This window comes from Kogia breviceps, chromosome 18 (assembly GCF_026419965.1).
Source record: "Kogia breviceps isolate mKogBre1 chromosome 18, mKogBre1 haplotype 1, whole genome shotgun sequence".
Classification (NCBI taxonomy): Eukaryota; Metazoa; Chordata; class Mammalia; order Artiodactyla; family Physeteridae; genus Kogia; species Kogia breviceps.
Window position 1 is genome coordinate 47,087,459 of NC_081327.1, and position 17,213 is coordinate 47,104,671.

Sequence of the window (17,213 nt, forward strand, 5' to 3'; positions counted from 1 at the left end):
GTTAAATTAAAGGAATGCTTTATAAGCAACTGATGTAGATCAGTTTAAGAAGGAAGTTTTTCATGGTGACAGATACATAAAATAACGAAGTGATAGCTATCAAAAAAAATCTACTGAAACTCATGAAGAAGGTTGTTTGAAAGGGGCTATGCAGAAACTCAGAGGCATATAGATGGTGTCATGTACCCATGACCCTGTGAGCCCTGCGACTGTCTCTGCAGGACCGGTTCAGTTTCTGTTCTGCTTCCCTCTGGTCCACCTCTCTGATGCTTTCTGCTCTCTGTCCATTCAAAAACCATGTACTCTTGACCTGTGTTTCATTGTCCCTGCCATTCTGTCTACCATAGGCTCTGAAATCTATACTCCCCTTGCACAGACGTGCCTGCATCACAGGAGTGATTTCAATTCAACTTCAAGCTGGGAGGTCTACTACATATGGTTTTATTTAGGCACATAACATTTCTGGTAAGGATGACCTACTGTTTTCATTTTCATTTTCTAATTGAGTAAACTAGACCTAGGAGTGATTTTTCCAAGGTCCAACTCAGAATAATTAGTATTGATAGGGCTTACATTCTTGCTTCCTAATGCTAAATATCATAGCCTTCTATAGGATAGTGTTACCTGGATCTAGAATTCTCCCAAGATAGTTTGGTAGCACAATAGAGATTGCTTTGTGGATCTCACTCATTCACATCATAATTCTTGGGTTTGACAGGTAAAGATGCTGAACTGTGAAGAGTGATGGAAACAATGTGTGAGTATAGGTAAGGGCACAGATGGTTGCTGAAAATTGTAAAATCAAGGTGCCAGGGGTTATGAAGAATCATACTCTGAGTGTACATGTTCTGGATGTTCTCAAAATGACAGAAGCTTATGATAAATGTATGAATGTATGACATCCTTTATGTTATTTTTTCCTATCATATTATTATCAAAGGTTCTTAGTGCTGATTTATCACCATAAAGTCTCAGTAGATTTCAGTGTTGTAGAATACGTATAGAAAAATATTACTAATACAAAACCACTATGACACAGTGAAAAATCACTATTATAATAGCAGATTTCTTTAAGAATGCGAAAGAGCCCATTAGAATCATTTGACTGTGCTTTTCTGTTGCTGTGTTTTCTATTTTTACTTTACTTTCTCTATAATTAGAAAAAAGAAGAAACTGCTATTACCACCTACTTCAGAGGCTAGAAAGGAAAATGAGTAACAGAGATTTTTTTTCTTCTTCTTTTTCCACATGGAGCATACCAGTTTTATATGACTTCTGTTGTTTATTTCGTTATTAAAAGTTTTTCTAATAAGCAATTTCAAAGTTATCACAAAATGCAAAAAAATGTTAATTCAAAAGAAACTAATGTACTAACATTATATAATCTATAAACTTCCTAGTTGATCTCGTTCTGTTTCTTTAAACAAAATCAAATGCTTTTCCCCCCTCATTATTAGGTATACTACTAATTAGTCAGTCACATAGCTCTGCAAAGGTTCATAGAAAAATATCCCTTCCTGTTGAAAATGCAATTATTGTATGGACTACTTGCCTTCCGTCTGATGCAGCTGTGTCGATAACAAGTTTAGATTCTAAGGCTTCATTTTAAATATTCAATATTTAATAAGTATTTATTAAAGCAAATGTAAGGTAAGAGAGCCTAGTAATGTCTTTCTAAAAATGGAAGAGCAAAGCATAACAACTTAGCTATTTATTTGTAAACCCTGAGGAAGTTAGTTAACTCTATGAGATTCAATTTTCTCCACAAGAATAGCATAATATTTTTTTTCCATAAGGCCAAGCATTTTCATAATCTTTGTGATCTTGTTTTAGGCAAAGAGTTCTCAGATATGACATCCAAAGCACAATCCATAAAGGAATAAATAGCAAACTCTGACTTCAAAATTAAGATTTTGTGCTCCAAAAGACTTATTTAAGAAATAAAAAGATAAGCAGCAGACTATGCTAAAATACTTGCAAATGATATATCTGGCAAATGATTTGTTTCAGGAGTATCTAAAGAACACTTACAACTCAACAATACAAAACAAATAAATAACCCAATTTAAAAGTTGGGGGAGAAGAAAAATGGGGAGTGATTGTTAATGGGTACAAGCTTTCTTTCGGAGATGATGAAATGTTCTAAAATTAGGTTATGGTGATGGTTGCGTAACTCTGTAAATATACTAAAAATAATTAAGTTGTGCACTTTTAATGGATGAACGATATCTTATGTAAATAACATTTCACAAAACGGTTAATAATGGGCAAAATATACAAATAGACATTTCACCAAAGAAGATATATAAATGGCTAATAAACACATGAAAGGATGTTCAGCACCGTTAGTCATTAGGAAATTGCAAATTAAAACCACAATGGAGCAACAGTTCACACTCACTAGATTGGTTGTAACAGAAAAAGATAATACTAGTATTGGCAAGCATGTGGAGAAAATGGAACCCTCAAACACTACAGGTGAAATGTAAAATGATACAGCTACTTTGGAAAATAGTGTGACAGTTTTTTAAGAGGTTAAATATGAACATATCATACAACACATCAACTCCATTCTGGGTATCTACCCGAGAGAAATGAAAATGTAGGTTGCCTAAAGACTTGTGAATGTTCAGAGCAGCATTATTCATAATAGACAGAAAGTGGGAACACTCAAACCTGGCTAAGCAGAATGTGGTATACCCATATAGTGTGATACTACTCAATCATAAAAATGAATAATCACGCCTACTAAAACATGAACGAAACTCAAAGTATTATGATAACTGATTAAGAAAAAAATACCCAAAGGACTATTTTTTGTGTGATTCCATTTATTCGAAATGTCTAGAAAAGACAAATTTACATAGACAGAGATTAGTGTCTGCCTGGGGCTAGAGTAGAAACAGAGATTGAATACAGATGGGCCTGAGGAATCTTTTTGGGGTGATAGAAATATTCTTAAAGTGGACTGGGGTGATGGCTGCACAACTGTATAAATTTAAAAGAATAATTGAATTGTACACTTAAGATGGGTGACATTTAATGGCATGTAAATTATACTTCAAAAAGATGTTTAAAAAACTAAACAAAGAAAAGTAAATAAACTTGAGTTATGTAGAACATTAAGAAGAACCAGGAAAAGTGCTGATTCTTTCTCTCTCTCCATGTATTTACATCAGACTACTAATCATACGTATATATATATATATATATATATATATATATATATATATATATATGATTATGTATGTACGTAATTATATACATAAATAAGATTAATAGTCTAGTGTTAATATACTATTACTCTTACCATTTCTATAGGGGTACTGCTGGTTAAATAATGGGAAATCTTGAGAATAATTATAAACTAGAGTAGGGTCTTCTTAAGGTTATGAAATCAGGAGATCTTGTGATATAGTAGAGACTGCTTACCATCTTTGCCATATGACTTAATGAAGGATCACAGTTGGTAGAGTGATCAATTAGCTACCTCCTGGGGTTCCCTTCAGGGTAAGAGTTAAGTAATTACTATGATTAAGAAAAGTCTGTTTATTGAAATGGTGTGGATCATACTCATTTTTCTTTTATTGTTCATTGCTAATGGTAAGAAGAATAGAACATTTGAAAGATATTGCATTCAAAACTATGATTCTTTTTCTTTGAGTTGTATTTTACTTACAGAATTAATTCCTGTGATATGTTGAGAACAATTGCTAAGAGTTGGCCTACATAACAAAAATATAGTCTTTGTGATTTTCTGAGACCTAAGGGACAGTTTATATCTTTGGGAAGCTTTAGAAGTCATTCACAAGGTGGGGAGGAAGGATCTGATGATGGAAGACTCCATCATGAGTTATCGGGAAAACACAGAGGTATGGGACATGTGTTTTGTGGGTTAGAAGACGATGGAGGAGGCATGTGGTTTAATATCTCTTACATGAGAAGGACAATGCAGGATACACCCTAGAAATTCATGGTTCATTGGTATGCTTCCAGGGTTGAGTATTCCGGATGGTACAGTCCATGCCTCTGCATATTAGTGCTTCCCCTGATATCACTTTCTTGTGCTGATGAATTTGCATATCAAGCGTATATGCATTGGAGACTTCCTAATGTCAAAAATACATATTCCCCCCAAAGTGATATGTAAATGTGCTTTAACTCCATAGTGAAAGAGTACGTCATCAAAATGGGGTAGAACGTCTATTTTATGATGTTTGCTAGAATTCTATGAGAATAGAAAAACATTTCCTGAGCTGAAACCATTTAGTATACAATTTTCTGGCAATGTATAGACATGATATATAGATATGAGTAGGAATCGCACATTCAGCTAAATTGCTTGGATAACATAACAGGACCCAGCAGTCATCATGCTTTAAGGCCACCTAAGGCAGGAATAAATTATGCCCATTGTAAAGGACAATTATGTCCCTTATCAGTTGGTCTGCAACAAGAGACTGGAATATATGGACCATTAATCTGTGTGTGAGCATCTGTTCTAATGTCCCTTCCAGAGAGAAAGTGAGAGACTTTTTGACCTCCCTTGTCAATCATCAGCAAATTAAAAACAACTTAAGTGGCATCTTCTACACTGCAGGTCACTTTTTAAAGGAGAATATTAGTCTAGATAATAGATCTACATTACTTTAAAAACCAGTCAAGATTTCTGAGCCTTTTCCCTCCATACTTTCTAATATTTCATAACTTAAACATTTCAGAGAGAGAGAGGCTCAAAACCAAGAGATTCTACAAGTCATCATGACCTTAATTCTTACCCATATTTGCTTGCTTATTTTTATATTCCAGCCTTGATCCTAAGAGGATAAGAAACTGATCAAATATATAACTAAACTAATTTATAACTAAATATATAACTAAACATATTTTTAAAATGAGGAACAATGGAACAGTATAGGTAGAAGAAGAAAAAGGATGAAACCAAGGAGATTAATTGCTAAATTCATTCTCTCAAGCTCTGTGTTCCTAAGTCCAGGTTTTAAAACTGAATTTTAGAAAGTTTACCGCAAACTTACCTGATTTTATAATAGCAAAGGCAAGGATAGAAATGATTCATACTGTCTTTATGACAAAAAGAATCAGATGTTAAGAAAAACACAATTCTTAATACTGCCTCTGGAAGGAAATTCATCATGAAGAGACGGTTGTGTTATGTAGTGATTCATATCATCAACAGCTTCCTTATCCATGAATACTGAGAGCATCATGATTTTCTTTTCTTTTTATTTCTTTTAACATTAGTCAGGGGATGGCATAGTATCAAAAAGTTGTTAGGTAAAATAATTGGTTCTGGGGAAAACTTGAAAGGCAGACCTGTTTCTAATGAGCTCTAGGGGAAGGATTTGGCGAAAAGAACCTTAGTAATGTATTTTGGCTAAGTATTACAAGGAAAATATGAGCTCAGGGAAACACTGGCTGTTTTATAAGAGGAAAAGACTGTGCATCACCTGGATGGGAGCTGAATCCATGGAATGAATGGCCATTATGTTGACACCCTTGGAGAGAACATGAGTGTTTTCATGTTTGTGAGGAAGAGTTAAGTGGGTATTTGGATATGACAAATGCAGACTGTGACAGAAACTGGCAAGATGTTCCCCAATCACATTTCCTATTTCTAGACATGTGGGAAGAGTGCATATTCCAGTGTCCCTTGCAGGTAGATTGAGGCCATGCGACTGGTTCTGGACAGTGGAGCGTAGCAGGGGGTGATGGATACTTTTTCTAGGCCTTGGTCCTGAGATCACTTGTGTGATCCCATGCAGGCTCTTCCTTTCTCCTGTCTCTATTGCCCATGTCCTTTAAGGTGGGCAGCACAGGAAAGAAGACTGGATGTGTGATAAACCATATGACAGGGGAGGAGTAGCCAGCCAATGCACATAAAATTGTGATGTGCTCTAGAGGGCATTACCCTCAATAATCCAGTTAATTTAAAAAAGTAGTTGTATTATTAATGAAGAAATAAGTGAGTCAGAACTTACCTATCATATTTAATTTTTATTATAATTATTTAGTCTAATATTATTTATCACACTTATGTAAGTGCAGTGTAATTTCAGACTTATTTAAATTTTTTCTTACCTCTATCATCATCAAATATTTTCTTTGCTTTCAATGTTTGAAAAGTGTAGATATGTTAAATACAAGTCACAGAGTTCATGAAATTATCTGTTGAAATTTTTGCCTTTTAATTTATTTGTATTTTTTAGTAGGGAGTGGTAGGTTTTTTCATTTATTATTTGTTTATATTATATATTTTTGATGGGGTCAACTGTAGTTTTATTATATTATTAAATATTATATTTGTAATTATATTTTCCTAGATAACCATCCATTTCATTAAAGTTTTCAAGTTTATTTGGAAGGAAGTTAAGTGATATGTCACCATATATATCAAGATGGTATAAACATCTTGAGCTGAATGGGCCTGTCTCCACCATTTACTATTTGTATAAAATTGATAGGCCACTTGAAATGACTGAAAAGTTCTGTCTTCCTAATTTTCTTTACTTTTTGTGAAAAGAGTAATAGTACCTATTATATGTTTGTTATGAGAGTTAAGTACATATATAAAACCCTTTAGAACCCAGTAGGAACTCAATGTATATTAAATAGTATTACTGTTTCTCAGTATCTCTAGTGGTTGTCTTATGTGCACTGTAAGTTGTGTTCATTTGCTCTTCCTCCACTAAAAATTAATTAATTAACTAAAATTTGAGTCCCTTCCCTAGGCCCATATCCTCACATCCATTCTCCTGCTAGATGGGAAGCACCTCTGTTTCTCACTTCCTGTGGCAAATGGTGGACAGGCAGGGGAGGGATGCAGAGCATTTGGCTTGCCTGGCAGTTACTATTGTGGGTTCCTTACTGATTACCACTCATCTTTTCATCCTTGAATGGGGAAAGGGCATTCGTTTTGTACAGCAGAACAAAAGAGAAATAGGAGAAATTGACAAAGATGGACTGAATTTAAGTTTTGGAATCTCAATAACATAAATTCTTAAGGTACATTGTAAAGAATGGGTAATTAGAGGGGAAAGAGCATAAATATTAATGTCTAGGACAAAAGGTTTAGATTATTTACATTATAAAAAATAACACTTAATGAACTAACAGTCTTTGTTATAGAACCTAAAAATGAAAGTCAGTAATTTGTCTTAGTTGGTAGGGATACACAAAACAGAGAAAGCATTTTAAAGCAAGAGTTTCTATGTAAAGATTGGGAAAACCAACTCTCTGTATTGGTAAAAATTATTAAACACTGATCGAACATTTCCAGCCCTGACATTTATAAACTATATAACCTTAAGCAAATCCTCTTACAACTCTAAGCCTCAGTCTCATCATTGATAAAACAGTAAAAATAATAATTTTTAAAGGGATTTTGAGTCACTGTATAAAAAGTACTACATGTACACCGAGAAGAGAACAGGAGCTTATTACATGTCAGTACTCTTTCCCTTTCTTTATTTTCCTATCTTTTATAGATAGACTCAAGGTGAGGATAATAAAGAAAACTTAGCTGTGCTATATATACTGTAGCAATGTGTAAGGAATAATATAAATAATAAGCTATTCATGGAATTTTGATGCCAACTGAAATAGAGGTCACAACATAAACACTGATCAGGAGAAACAATAAAAAATGATTTACTATATAGTTATAGGCAGGATTTTCATTTACATTTTTCAGATTCAGTATATGTGATTACGCACGAGACCATCAATGTCTGAAAGTAAAAAAAAATATATTACTTGAAGAATCTTTTCCATAAAGAAAGCAAATGTACTGGTAGAATATATAGGATTTTTTTCTTTAGGGAACATTCTGAACAGAAAAAAAAAAATTCTGTTATATGGAAACATATGTACATGGAATCTTACAAATGACAGCCCTTTTTAATATATAACTTCTAAAACTATAGTATAGAAATTATATGCATATTTATAAAATTATGAATAAAAGTCCAGATGAAAGAAAAAAAGAATTTAATTATCAGATCTATTTTATGATGTCTCAGGAAGAGCATATGTACTTGTTTTCATGGTTTTTCTCTCAGTGAAACTCTTAAAGCTTTTCCATTCATTAATAATAAATGGAAAATCTTAGAATTAGTTTTGTGTGACCACAACTTTTACTGAAAAAGCAAAACAAAATAGCATAACTGTTAAGAGCTCTCTTATTTCAGATTGCTAATTCTCCAGTAGCAATACTTCATCCATTAATTATTTAATTACTCACTAAAGGATTAAAACAAAACATGATACACAGGGAGATATCATATTTTGTATGATGTACCTAAAGGAGTGTTTAAAGGAAAAGTTATAGATTAAAAACGTACATTAAAGAATAGTTGTCCAAAATCAGTAATCTCAGTTTCCACCTAAAGAATCTAGAAAAAGTTAAAATTAAACCCAAAGAAAGACAATGGGCAAACAATAGAGAAAATCAACAGTCAAAAGTTATCCTTTAAAATTATTAATAAAATTGAAACCTCAGAAAAACTGATTTAGAAAAAATGATCTATATAAAAATGACAGTGACATCACGACTGAATCTGTGATATTAAAAGAGTGATAAGCGAATATCTGTCCAAGTGTCTGCTGATAAATACAATTTGGTGAAATGAATAAATACACTGAAAAAAGATAACTTACCAAAACTGACAAAAAAGTAGGAAATTAGAATATGCATTATCAAAAACCTCCCTCAGAGAAAACTGCAGTCACATATGGTTTCATTGAAGAACCCTATTAAACATATGATAAAGAATTAAAACCAATTTACACAAACTTTTTCAGAAAATAGAAGAGAAGGAAAAACTTCTCAAATCCTCATAAGAAATCACCATAACCTTGATACCAAAACAAAATAAATATGTACAAAAAAATTAAAGACCAGTATGTCTCATGAACATAGATGAAAATCCATGATGGAAATTACCAAATTTAATCTAGCAATGTATTAAAAAAAGAGAGAGATAATATATCATGACCAAGAGGGGTGCATTTGAAAGAATGCAATGTTGTTTTAACATTTAAAAATCAATCAAGGTATTCACCACTTTAACAAAAGAGAAAATGATATAATCATGTTAATAGATGCAAAAAAGTCATTGAACAGATCTCAACATGAATTCGTGATAAGACCTCTTAGCAAACAAGGAGTATAAAACCTGGCTCATCAGATAAAGGACAGCTACCAAAAAACCTGCATCTAACATTATGTATACTTAATGATGAGGTATGAAATTCTTTCCACCTAAGTCCATACACAAGGCATAATCTTCTATTCTTAGCCTTGGAGATCTTGGCTAATGTTAAAAGGCAAGTAAAAGAAGTGAGAGGGAAAAATGTTTGCAAGTAAACATATTTAAGTTGTCTTTATTTGCAAACCCCATAATATTTTAAATACAAAAATCCTAAGCCATCTACAGTAAACTAGTAGAACCAATAAATGAATTTAGCAAATCCATAGTGTAAAAAATCAATAAAAGTATTTCCATATACTAATATAAAACAACTGGAAAATGAAGTGTTTTGGCTTATTCTTGAAGGATATCTTTGCTGGCTGTTAAACTTTAGAAGATAGTTTTTGTTTGTTTTCTGTTTTAATACACTTTAAATATGTCATGTCATGTCATCTGGCCCCTATAAGTTTCTGAGTAGAAGCCCATGATTATTTGTATTTTTGTTCCTGTTATGCAGTGTATCATATTCTGTAGCTCTTTTGAAATGTACTCTTTGTGTTTGATTTTCACTATCTTTATTATAATATACTTCGTTCTGATTTTCTTTTCATTTGTTTTGCCTTGGATTGGCTGAATTTCTGGAATTTCTGTCTTTTACCAAATTGAGAAGATTTTCAGCTATTATTTCTTCATATATTTTTTGTTCTCACTCTACGTGTTCTCTCTTCTCATCAGAACCCAGTTACATATATGCTAGAAGTTTTTATATTGTTGCATATTTTCCTAAGTTTACGCTCATTAAATTAAAAAAACAATTTTTAATCTTTGCTCTTTAGATTAGATCATCTCTATTTATCTGTCTTCAAGTTCACTATCTGTCAATCTCTAATCAGTATTAAGAACATCCAATGGATTTTTAAATTTTCAGGTTTTATATTTTTCAGTCTTGGAATTTATAATATTTTAAGTTATATTTCTACTCTAGGATTTCCTATTTATTAATAAATTAATATTTCCCTTTAAATATTTGATATATTATATATAATTATATAATTACAATAGCTTAGGACATTGTATGCTAAATCCAACATATGGTATATTACAGGATCAATCTTCTTTAAATGCCTTTCCTCTTAAGTATGGGTCTTACTTTCCATTTTCTTTATGTATCTAATAATTATAGTTTGTATATTATACAATGTGATATTAAATTTTAGAGACTCTGGATTATTTTTATTCCTTGTAAATTATAGCAGATTATAACAAATATAAGAAATTATTAACTTTAAGGAGATATGTCAGTCATTTTCTTATACAAAGTCTTTGAAATCTAGCATGTGTATTATAACTGTAGTGCATATGAATTTGGACTAGCCACATATCAAGTCCTCAATAGCCACATGTGGCTACCATATTGGATACACACATACATGTGTAGTGATCTCAGTTAAACTTGTCACAAGCAAAGCTGAAATACATATTTTTACCAAAATTAAAGAACCGATATGACCAATTAATGTATGATTTTGAAGTATTTATCTTTGTGTCTACAGCAAAGGTCCATCAGTTTTGTAAACTGTTGCTTTTGAAATCAGATTTGCAGATTAATTTGTCAGCTGACAAAGAGAGGGGGATCTTATAGGCTGGTGTTTCATTGGGATTGACCAGTAGGTAAAACAGTCATCAACTAAAAGGAAATAGATAATATGATAGAAACCTCAAACAATATGGAGGCAATTAAGGCTGCAGGTTGGAGCAATAACAATTCCAGGAGGAGATAAATATTAAACACAGAGGGAATTCAGCAACTGAAACAGAAAAGAACTGGACAGAAAGAGTAGGCAGTGCTTCACCACAATTTTGAGAATATTATTTAGAATAATTCAGTATATAATCATTCAGCAAATAATACATCTTCTCTTTTCTCACATCCCTAAATGACATGTACATGATGCTCTTTTCCTCATTCTTTGGTTTTCAGGGGAAAAAAGTTTATTTTAATTAGAGATAAACAGAAAATAGAATTAAGTACAGTCTTTAAAAAATGGTGATCACTTAAACTGCCCCTTGGGTTTAGAATTTTGAGTCTTATTCTTACATTTTTTAATAGGTCTAGTTTCCTGTTGAGACTGTTGTTTAGATTATCTCATTTTTCTCTTATTATTTGAAATTAGATCACCGTGAGTGCTTTTAGTCCTGTTTTTGTTCATGCACTAATCAAGGTACATAAATCGTAATAATTGACCTGGGTTTAGTTCTGTTCCTCCTTCTAGTTAATTAAAGATATAGTCATCACAAGTAGATAAAAGAAGTAAAATGCACTAATTGAATGATTATTTTGAGTATTAAAGACTCAGTACATAATCTTGGGTTGGCTATTAGAGATAAAAGTCTGCTTTTACTTGAGTTTCAGAAACAGGATTTGGGGAACTCAAAGTTATAATAAGTTTCCTTAAAATTAACTCAATTTTCTTAAAATCAATTCTAGTAATTAAAATATCCTAGTTCACTAGTCTCATAGTGTTCAAGGTAGGTACATGAGATAAACCATGGACTTGGAATGGCTTGTCTCTCCCATGTTATTTTCTGAATATAAAGAAAAGTGCATGTTTTTAGGCAGTGTCATGAGGGAATAGAGATAATTCTGTCTTAAGAATTTGAGTGAAAGATCAGTTTAATAGGGTAAAGAAAGAATTCCACCTGTCTGTATGCCATTGTAGCTCTAAACAAGGATCATAGATGAAAATAAAAGCTATTATGACTCTCATGGTAAAATCATGAAAATGCTTTATTTAACTGATTCCAAATAAAATAAAAACATAAAAGAAATAGTTTGAAAATCAGAATTGTAAGCTGTTAAGTGAAAGGTTTTTAAAAAGTCTAAGCCACTCTCTCTCAGAAGATCCACAAACAAACATAATTGTATATATGTAAAATATACTGTGCAATAGAGAAAGAACTTTACCTACAGAACTGAATGTACTTTGTCCTTCACTTTTGCAAACCTCTTTTTCTATGGTTCCAAAATTGATATCTGATCATGATATGGATCAACCCTATGAGGAAAAAAGTATATTTTATTTTTTCCTCCTTGTCCCATCAAACTTTTTACTCTGAGATAATTTTAGATTTGGGTGCAACTGTAAGAAATAACATTAAGTGATCCTGTGTACTCTACCCAGTTTTGCCAATGGCACCAACTTGCAAAATTGTACCACAATATTATAACTAGGATATGATCCACTGAATTTATTAATATTTCCCCATTTTTACATGTACAGTTGTCCTTTGGTATCTGTGGGGGATTGGTTCCAGGGCCTACCATGGATACCAAAATCTGGGATTCTCAAGTTCTATAGTCAACCCTCTGTATCCAAGGAGGTCCCGCATCCTTGGATTCAACCAACTGCTGATCATGTAGTACATACTGTATTTATTGCAAATAATCTAGGTGTAAGTAAACCATGAAGTTCAAACCCATTTGTTCATGGGTCAGCTGTACTCATGTGTATGTGTGTGTGTGTGTGTGTGTGTTTCGTTTTATGCAGTTTTATCACATGTGCAGGTTGGTGTATTTACCACTACATTCAAGATACAGAACAGTCGTATTATCACAAGGATCCCTCATGTTACCCTTTTATAACTACACCCAACCTTCTTCCCATCCCTAACCCCAGGAAAACCTTAATCTCTTCTCCATTTCTGTGACTTTGTTGTTTCAAGAAGATTATATAAATGGAATCATATGATATGTAACCTTTTGGTTTGGCTTTTTTCACTCAGCACATTTCCCTTGATGACATTTCCAAGTTGTTCTGTGTATTAATAATTCATTCCTTTTTGTTGGTGGGTAGTATTCCATGGTATGGATGTACCACAGTTTATTTAACCATTCATCCATCAGAAAACATGTGGTTTGTTTTCAGTCTTTGGCTATTGCAAATAAAGTTAATGACAAATGCTATGAACATTTGTCTACAGGTTTTTCTGTGTTCTTTTTCTTTTTTAAGAAATAACACATGTAAATTCTATGGACTTTTGTAATGTGGACTTTAAATACTTTATTTTGTTTAAAATTGTCAATTAAACAAGGTAGGCAAACAATAATTTCTTTGAAAATGCTTAACAAAATGTGTTTTGAAATCGTCATTTAAAAGTAGATTTTAGATTGTCTGTAAAATAAATTTGAGCATATTTGATATCAAAATTTCCTTGAAAGAGAAGAGGGTGGTTGGAGGGAGGTGGTATGGCATTCTCCTTGAATCACCTTAAAATGAATTCCATTGAGTTCTCATAGAGCACGCTGGGTACTCCCTCGGACGAGGGCAGCAGGGGTCGAGCCTCTGGCACGCTTACGGTGTTTAATCATTCCTTTTTCCTGGGGGAAGGTGAATGAGGAGTTGTCATAGGGCTGAATGTTAAACTAATTGATGTCTCTCTACTTTCCCTGTGGAAGGAAACAGCAAGCATTAGAAATGATTGTCTCTACCTCTCAATGATCTCATAACACCAAATATTACAATGCAAAATGAATGCCATTTTGGATTCCTTTAGAATTACTTAACGAGGGTGTTGAATACTAAGACTCTCATGAGGAGCCTGTTTCTGTTTGTTCAGCTGAGGACCAAGACCTTGCTGAAGCAAAAGCTTTAATACTATTTACCACAGGCTTACAGTAGCAGTGACATCCTCAGAACTTGGGGTAAAGAGAGTTAGATGTTTTCACAGCATTCTTTGTGTCCTTAATAAGGTAGGGGACTCTGCAAACTACTGATACTTGTTTAAGATAAAAGCATATTGCTTTCTTCAAAAAATCCCTGAAAATCCAACAAAACAAAAACACAGAGATGTGACATACTTTGAAAAGAAAGCAAAGTTAAAAACTCACAAATTCCATACAATACCCACTTGCTTTCTAATATAGCTCTATTTCTACAAACAAGTTAGGGTTTAAGCATTTCACTGAACTATAAAGCAGAACTCATGAGAGTAAATCTCGCAGACAACAGTGAGATTATGTGTCATCCTTTTCTCATTCAAGTTTTCAAGAGGAAGAAATTTCTTATCCTACAGCCTGTCTGTGTGTTCAGAGTAGAGGCTGTACGTTGCCCTTTAGAAGTGGGTCCTCTTGGGTTTTTGTGTTAAGGTCATTTAAGTCACAAAACCCAGCTATTTCTCTCTTTCTGCAAATTAAACACACTCCCCGTCGTGTTGTAATGGATTTCAGTCCTTTGTAATTAAAGATCCAACTGTTCACCTCCTGAAACCAAGAGCTTTTTACCACATTGTTACTTCATTTATCTCTGGGGAAGACACTGATCCACCCATTTCCTGCTGGAGTGACGCAGCACTCTCAATATTGCTGGCAGTAATACAGCAATAAAAGCAAACAGTAGACATTTTGGAGGAGAACCATTACCTTAACTCTCTAATGAGTTTTGATTTTCAAGAGCTTTTCAGTCAAAAAGATTTACAACAGAGGAAACCTCAGAGTCAGAAGACTGGCTCTTCAGAGTCTTATCACTGTTCAGAGTGATTAAAATATTTTCTCTCAAGTTCTTCAGCTGGACTTTGTTTCCTTTATCTAATATTTCATTTCATCTTTCATAACAGAATTTCATTTCTTGCTTATTTTCTTCTCTTTCACTTGTAACTCATTCCATGTTTCCTCATGACTCATGACAAATTCTTCTTTGGCTGAGTCCTATTCTGCGTTCCTCTGAAAGCAAGGCCTGGGACAGAGGGTGGATGTGCTGTTACCAAAGAAGCAGGAGTAAGTGAGAGGGAGGGATGCAAAAAAAGGAGGAGGATGCATTTTCATGCTGATGCTGCTAAGTTTGTTGAGTGTGACTGGTTGCCTGACCCATGGTAACAAACCCCTGAGAAGCTGAATAAACTGCCTTATAATCAACTTACGGTGGAAGGGAGAAGCACTCATTGAATGAATCACATTTCTGTTCAGAGGTTCGCCCTGTGGGGTCTTGCATTTCTGGAGATGCATGTATGGACACTTTTATCCCATTGATTCTCCTGGAGAAGTCAGCAAGGAAGGCCCATAGAGAAGTAGAGGTGCTCTCAGGGGGATGTTTGTCAGAAGTTAGCCAGAGCTGACAGGGCTCAGGCAGAGCTGGTAGTCACAGCAGCTGTTGGAATAGAAGACGGTTGAAGTCTATTACGTGTCCAGTACACACGGCAATTGTTTCCTATCAGTTGTTGGTCCATGTAGAAGCACAGGTGAAACTAGTCCCTGCAGTTGAGGATTTAAGATAGTCTTGGAATTATGTTCTTACTATATCAAGAGATGACTAATTCAATCCTCTCCGAGCAACAAGAAAACAGGGATCATACATGATTCATTCTGCATTTTCAAAATGAAATGGAAAGTTTACCACAAAGCAGGTGCTCAATACAATTTTTTACAAGTAATGGGTATTTATCGATAACTTGCATTTTTGGAACACTATGATTTACAAATTCAGTCATTAAAAGAATAAATTCAGTGTACATTTTTAGCACTAGTTGATAAGACATGATCTATCAAAATTGGAAGGTTAGTCTCTGATATAATGGGGCCATTGAGGAGGTTTCCTCTTAATAATTGTCATTTCAACTCAGTAATCTCTGGAGACCATAATGTGTCCATTTTCATTTAACAAGTCTGGTCTGTTCAAGCCCCAAAGTCCTAGACATAAGGAGATGTTATCCAATACATATAAGCATGAAGGCATTTCTTATACCTCAAATAATAGTCTCCTGTGCCGAGTTTCCACAGTGGGAGCTACTTCAAGGAGGCAACCAGAGAGAGCACTGTGGTATTGAGACCATCTGGACAGAGTACACGTGATTCAAGGCAGAAATGACTTAGAGCAGAATGGACTGATTAAGAAGCAGTTATGATACCTTCAAGATGGCAGAGGAGTAAGATGTGGAGATTACCTTCCTCCCCACAAATACATCAAATATACATCTGCATGTGGAACAACTCCTACAGAACACCTACTGAATGCTGGCAGAAGACCTCAGACTTCCCAAAAGGGAAGAAGGTCCCCACGTACCTGGCCGTGTGGCTGAGAGGGTCTTGGTGCTCCAGCCAGGTGTCAGGTCTGAGCCTCTGGGGTGGGATAGCCGAGTTCAGGACATTGGACCACCAGAGACCTCCCAGCCCCATGTAATATCCATCAGTGCGAACTCTCCCAGAGATCTCCGTCTCAAGACTAAGACCCAGCTCCACCCAATGGCCAACAGGTCCAGTACTGGACTTCCCATGCCAAACAACTAGCAAGACAGGAACACAACCCCACCCGTTAGCAGAGAGGCTGCCTAAAATCATAATAAGGTCACAGACACCCCAAAACACACCACTGGATGCAGCCCTGCACACCAGAAAGACAATATCCAGCCCCACCCACCAGAACACAGGCACCAGTCCCCTCCACCAGGAAGCCTACATGAGCCACTGAACCAACCTTACCCAATGGGGGCAGACACCAAAAACGATGGGAACTACAAACCTGCATCCTGTGAAAAGGAGACCCCAAACACATTAAGTTAAACAAAACTGGAAGACAGAGAAATATGCAGCAGATGATGAGCAGGGTAAAAACCCACCAGACCAAACAAATGAAGAGGGAATAGGCAGTCTACTTGAAAAAGAATTCAGGGTAATGTTAGTAAAGATGATCCGAAATCTTGGAAAAAGAATGGAGAAAATAAAGAAACGTTTAACAAGGATCTAGAACTAAAGGGCAAACAAACAATGATGAACAATGCAATAAATGAAAGTAAAAATTCTCTAGAAGGAATCAGTAACAGAATAACTGATGCAGAAGAACGGATAAGTGACCTGGAAGATAAAATAGTGGAAATAACTACCACAGAGCAGAATAAAGAAAAAAGAATGAAAAGAATTGACGACAGTTTCAAAGACCTCTGGGATAACATTAATTGCACCAACATTCGAATTATAGGGGTCCCAGAAGAAGAGCTGATAAAGAAAGGGTCTGA